Raw genomic sequence first — 6,102 nt, 5'->3', positions numbered from 1 at the left:
CAGGGCATCAGTGTTACCAGACCACTCCAGCTTATCATCCAGGTGTACCCCTAAGTACTTGTAGGAATGTACGCCCTCTATGTCCTCACCCTGGATGGAAACAGGGTTCAGCGGAGACTTATTCCTTCGAAAGTCAAAGATCATTTCTTTGGTCTTGCTGGTGTTAAGATGGAGATGGTTAAGATGACACCACTCCACAAAATTGGTAATCAAGCTCCTATATTCCTCTTCCCTCCCCTCTCTAATACACCCCACAATTGCAGAGTCATCCAAAAACTTCTGCAGATGACATGTCTCAGAGTTGTACCTGAAGTCAGAGGTGTAAAAGGTGAACAGGAATGGAGCAAGGACAGTCCCCTGTGGAGCCCCAGTACTGCTAACAATCTGTTTGGACACACAGCTCTGTAGCCGTACATACTGTGGCCTGCAGGTCAGATAGTCTATAATCCAGGACAGCAGGGGAGCGTCCACCTGCGCCGCCCTTAGCTTATCTCTCAGTAAAGGTGGATGGATGGTGTTAAAGGCACTGGAGAAGCCAAAGAACATAACTCTCACAATGCTCCGCGTCTTCTCCAGGTGAGAGTTAGCTCTGTGTAGCAGATAGATGACTGCATCCTCCACTCCCAGGTGTGACTGGTAGGCGAACTGCAGGGGGTCCAGTGCTGTACTCACCAGGGTTCTGAGGTGGTCCAGTACAAGCCTTTCCAGAGTTTTCATTAGGTGTGATGTAAGTGCCACTGGTCTGTAGTCATTCAAGACTTTAGGGTGCCTCTTTCTGGGTACTGGCACCAGGCAAGATGTCTTCCAGAGCATTGGAACCTTTTCTAATCTCAGGCTGAGGTTGAAGATGTACTGCAGCACTGAACCCAATTGGTCCGCACCCTTTAGCACCCTGGAGCTGACACCGTCAGGACCCGCTGCCTTCCTTGCATGGAGTCTCCTCAACTCCCTTCTGACCTGGTCAGCTGTGATGGATAGGCCGAGGAGGGCAGGGGAAGATGGAGTAGGAGTAGGAGGGATCACATGATGGGGTGACTGAGGACATGAAGAGGGTGTCTGGGGTGAAGGCCTGTGAGGTGAATGGACAGTGGACCCTGTATCGAATCTGTTGAAGAAAAGATACATCTCATTGGCCCTCTCCAGGCCTCCCTCACTCTGTTGGCTGCCAGACAGCTTGGATCCGGAGATCTTCCTCATGCCATTCCACACTTCTCTCACATTGCTCTCCCTCAGCCTGTCCTCCATTTTCCTCCCATAAGCCACCTTGCTCTCCCTAACTCTCACCTTCAGCTATTTCTGCACGCACTCCTGCTCCTCCTTGTCACCTGCCCGGAAAGCCCTCTTTTTCCTATTTAGGATGGCCTTCAGATCACTGGTGACCCAGGGTTTATTATTGGAGAAGCACTGCACTGTCAACACAGAAGTTTATGTAGTCAGTGATGCAGTGGGTAAGACCATCAATGTCATCTCCATAAGGCTCACAGAGTATCTCCCAGTCCGTTGTTTCAAATCAGTCCATCAGTGCATCATTAGCCTCAGCTGACCATCCCTTCACTGTCCTGGTGGTTACTGGTTGCTGTAGTACAAGAGGCTTGTACAGAGATAGCAGGAGAACAAGGTTGTGGTCAGATCTGCCAAGGGGGGGGAGTGATGTGGAGCTGTAGGCATTCTTGACATTAGCATACAGCAAGTCCAAAGTCTTGTTATCTCTAGTAGGGCATTTAACAAACTGACTAAAAGTAGGCAGGGTAGAGGAGAGCGAAACATCCAGCACCGCAAACTGCTCCAGCTACACGCCGGGCTTCTACCGGCGGAACTCGACCAGCAACTTGGACTCGCTGGCCAACAGTAACAAGTATCCGGTAACTCCATACAGCAACCTCAAGGACAGCACATCAAGCAGCAGCAGCAGCACCACTACTACTGCCATTATGAACAAAGAAAACAAGTTCAGAGACCGAGCTTACAGTGAGAATGGGGAGCGCAGCCAGCACATCCAGGTCACGCAGCAGAAACCCGGCTCTCAGATCAACTCCACCCGCTACAAAACGGAGCTGTGAAGGCCGAGCTTACAGGGACCCTTTGAGGAGGAGAACGGGGCGTGCAAGTATGGGGAGAAGTGGGAATTTGCCCATGGATATCACGAACTGAGGAGTTTGTCCCGTCATCCAAAGTACAAAACCGAGCCCTGCTGCACATTTCACACCATTGGCTTCTACCCCTATGGCCCTCGCTGTCATTTCATACACAACGCCCACGAGAGGAGGCCGGCGCCCAGTAACGCAACAGTAACCTGCAGAGCGACCCCAAGCCCCCCAGGGAGTTGTGCGGGTTCCATCAAAGGGCCATCATGCAGCAGCATGCCTCTTACAGTCAGAGGGACAGACCAAAGCTGCACCACAGCCTGAGCTTCTCGGGCTTCTCCAGTCACCACGGACTAGAGTCGCCTTTGCTGGAGAGCCCCACGTCCTGCACCCCCCCGCCTTCTTCCATCTCGTCCTCCTGCTCCTCTAACCTCTACGAGGACGTGCTCTCGCCCACCTCCATGTCTTGAGTGAACAGCGCCTTCTCTTTCCCGGGTCAGGAGCTGAAAACCCTCCTTACTCCCCTGGCAATCCATACCCAGCAGTATGCCAACCCGTCTAACAGTGCTCACAATGTAAAAATATATTTTTACAAGATGCTGGGAAAAGTGCAACAATTACAGTGTTAAATTGAATATTATTGATTACTAATAGTTTGTTAACACCTAACTTTCTTAATTAGATGTATTTCAAACAATGAACTAAGTGTAACGTAGCATTCAGAAATACAATCGAGAACAGTTTTGTGGTGACTGTATAGATGAAAGTTTTCTAAAATGTCTAACAAAATTAAAGACTTTGTGGAGAGAGAGAGAGCACACTACACACTACACGACACAGAAATCAAGTTCCTGGTCTATGCAGATGACCTGGTCCTGCTGTCGCCCACAGAACAGGGGCTGCAGCAGAACCTGGCACTGCTAGAGCAGTACTGTCAGACCTGGGCGCTGACAGTCAATCTGGACAAGACCAGAAAGAAAGAAGAAGAAAGCCAGACCTCAGGAAAAAGGTACAAATTCACACTCAACAACAACACATTGGAGCACACATCCAGCTACACATATCTCGGTCTCACCATCAGCTCATCTGGAAGTTTTGACCTGGCAGTGAAGGCACTGAGAGAGAAGGCACTCAGGGCATTCTACGCAATAAGGAGGCTCTTCAACATCAACCCACCAACAAGAATCTGGCTCCAAATATTTCAAATTGTAATCCAACCCATTGCCCTATATGGCAGTGAAGTGTGGGGTACCCTCACAGACCAGGAGTACCAGGATTACACTCAATGGGACAAACACCCCACAGAAACTCTGCTCATGGAGATCTGTAGAAACATCCTGCATGTGCAGAGAAAAACACCTAACAATGGGTGCAGGGCCGAATTAGACCAGTACCCATTATTGATAAACATACAGAAGAGAGTATTAAAGTATTGGCTACACCTAAAAAACAGCGATGCTGAGCCAAGAGCTGAGCCCAAAACAGAGCCCCCTAAGCTCAGGATAGCAGTGCTAGAGCACCACAATTCAGACTCAAGCACATCAGAGCACAGATCAAACAGCAATATCTCACACACTGGGACACACACACATAAACACAACATAAACTGGAATGCTACAGAACCCTAAACAGACAATACGCACTAGCCGAACATTTGACCAAGATAAGAAACAGCAAAAAGAAACAGACCCTGACGAAGTACAGGCTCACTGACCACAGCCTGGCCATAGAAACTGAGGGATACAGGCAGACCTGGCTGCCCAGAGAGGACAGGCTGTGCTCCCACTGCCAGCGGGGAGAAATAGAGACAGGGGTGCACTTCCTACTGCACTGTGACAGATACTCTGGGATTAGAGAAACATTCTTCCGTAATTTCAGAAATCTAGTCTCAGAGTTCCCACACCTGCCAGAATCACAACAGGTCCCAATACAACTGGGAGAGGGAGGAGGGAACTCAATTGAACTGGCAGCCCAGTATGTGATCTCCTGTCATAGCCTGAGGAACAGTGAGTCTGTCATCCCAATAATACTCCATCTGTCTACAGTATATGGCTCAGTATACAGTATATAGTGCGTAGTTGCATACGGTACAGGTTTGTAACGTGCATTTTGAATGGCTGCATCTGTAGAGCCATATAGGCAAGAAAAATGTGAAGATAACATTGAAATATTATTTTTCCTAAATATCCCTCCTTTTTTTATTAAGAAATATTGATACAAAATCTTCAAGGCAGTACAAAAAATATAGACATTCCAATCACAAAATAGACATATGCAATCCCATCACTTTTGCGAAATTCTGACTCAGCAATAAAACTTAGAAATGACAGGTAACAGGAAACCAATCAAGGTTTACATTTTACAGGCCATAAAGACAGATACAGCTCTTCCACGGCATTCTGTAGTCTTGTACAGGGCAGAGTATGCCTTAAACAATAAGCATCAGTCTGAGCTGGTGAGCCTATGGCATTGCGGACCAGCGGCTAAGCCAGTCTTGTCCCGGCCAAGAGTTCACCTTCCAAAAGGCTCTCACTTCCTCTGCACTGGAGGTTCTCTGTTGAAGTAGCAGATAGTCCCGAAGATACTGTGCTGCGGTTTACAGTACAGACAAAGAGGAAGGCATCACTCCTTTCCTTTTTTTGATGTTGCGCCTTCACCATATCACCACTCGAACACAGCAGATCGCCTTCCAGGCTCTGCTCTCGTTTTTTCTTGGAAGCGCTCCCAGGCCCTGGCCGTACAGCACGGCCTGGGCCGACAGCCCAGTGTCTCCTAGGAAACAAGCCATCCAGCTGGCCGTTCTCCTCCATATCTCCTGTGCTGCTCCACAGTCCCACAGCGCATGGTGGATTGTTTCCGGCCGGTCACATCCATCCATGGGACAACAAGCTGTTTTCCCCATTCCTCTCGAGAACATTACTTCTCTTGTGGCTAAAGATCCTTGAGCGATCAGCCAGGCCATATTATGGTGCCTGTTCAGCAACCCAGAGCAGGCAATACATCCCCAAACAGCTTTGCAGTCCTCATCTATGAGGCCGTGGACATGGCATACTGGGGCCCTGCCCTGTACAATACCTTTTAATGCCCTTGAAGTCAATAGGAAGGCCAGTTCGTCTGATTCAAATGCCCTTTGCCTTAAAAACAGAAAAATCCTATAGTAAGCATAAGGCAGCTCAATGAGACAGGTACTGTTAAAGGAATAGAAAGACCCAACCTCCTCAAATATGACCCAAATAAAAACCTACTTAAAAAATAAGTTTTCCCTTGTCCCATAGTGGCAATTCGAAAATGGTTAGCCACATAATTACACATCAGGAATAAAAATATATCTGGTATCCCTACCCCCCCTGCATCCACTCTTCTTGTAAGCACCTCTCTCCGGGCCCTCTCCCATTTTGAACCCCCCAAAAAACTAAACAGAAGCCTGTTAAGTACTGCTCGTACTGATCTTGATTGGAAGAACACTAAACCAACATACAAAATCAAGGGTAGGACCACTGCCTTTATGACCAGTACTATGCCCTGCAAAGTCAGAGATCGCAATTTTTAACCCAATTTTTTTCCGCACAGTTTTAACTATTCCCACCCAATTCCTGTCCCCGGACCCTGCCTGTCAAAGACGGTTCCCAGTACTTTAACACTATCCGTACGAACTCGAACTCCCAGATCTCCTTGCACCTCTTCACACCAACTGTTAAAAAGCATAAGTTCCGACTTGTCTCTGTTTAGTTTTGCACCTGATGCTGCGCAATAATCTTCAGTGACTCGCAGAGCTAGATCTATGCTCTTGTAGTCAGAACATAAAATTGACACATCATCCATATTTAGTACTGTCTTAACCTCTAGGCCCCCACTGCCTGGACTGACCACTCCCTTTATTCCTACTTCCCTCCTCAATGCCTGTGCTAGTGGCTCAATACAGCACACAAAGAGGATCGGCGATAACGGACATCCCTGGGGGACACCGCAGCTGATTCTCACTGCTGGGTTTCTATTAAAAACCCATTAACAATTATTC

The 6,102-nt window shown here is 48.1% G+C and overlaps 1 pseudogene; it reads left to right on the top strand.

The window, feature by feature from the left end:
* Nucleotides 1–1,043: 1,043 nt before the first annotated feature.
* Nucleotides 1,044–4,860, top strand: LOC148647674 (mRNA decay activator protein ZFP36L2-A pseudogene; annotated as a pseudogene).
* Nucleotides 4,861–6,102: the final 1,242 nt, after the last annotated feature.

The sequence above is a fragment of the Lepisosteus platostomus genome, chromosome 15, assembly GCF_059453375.1.
Source record: "Lepisosteus platostomus isolate fLepPlt1 chromosome 15, fLepPlt1.hap1, whole genome shotgun sequence".
Taxonomy (NCBI): Eukaryota; Metazoa; Chordata; class Actinopteri; order Semionotiformes; family Lepisosteidae; genus Lepisosteus; species Lepisosteus platostomus.
This window is presented reverse-complemented; position numbering and strand designations above follow the sequence as displayed.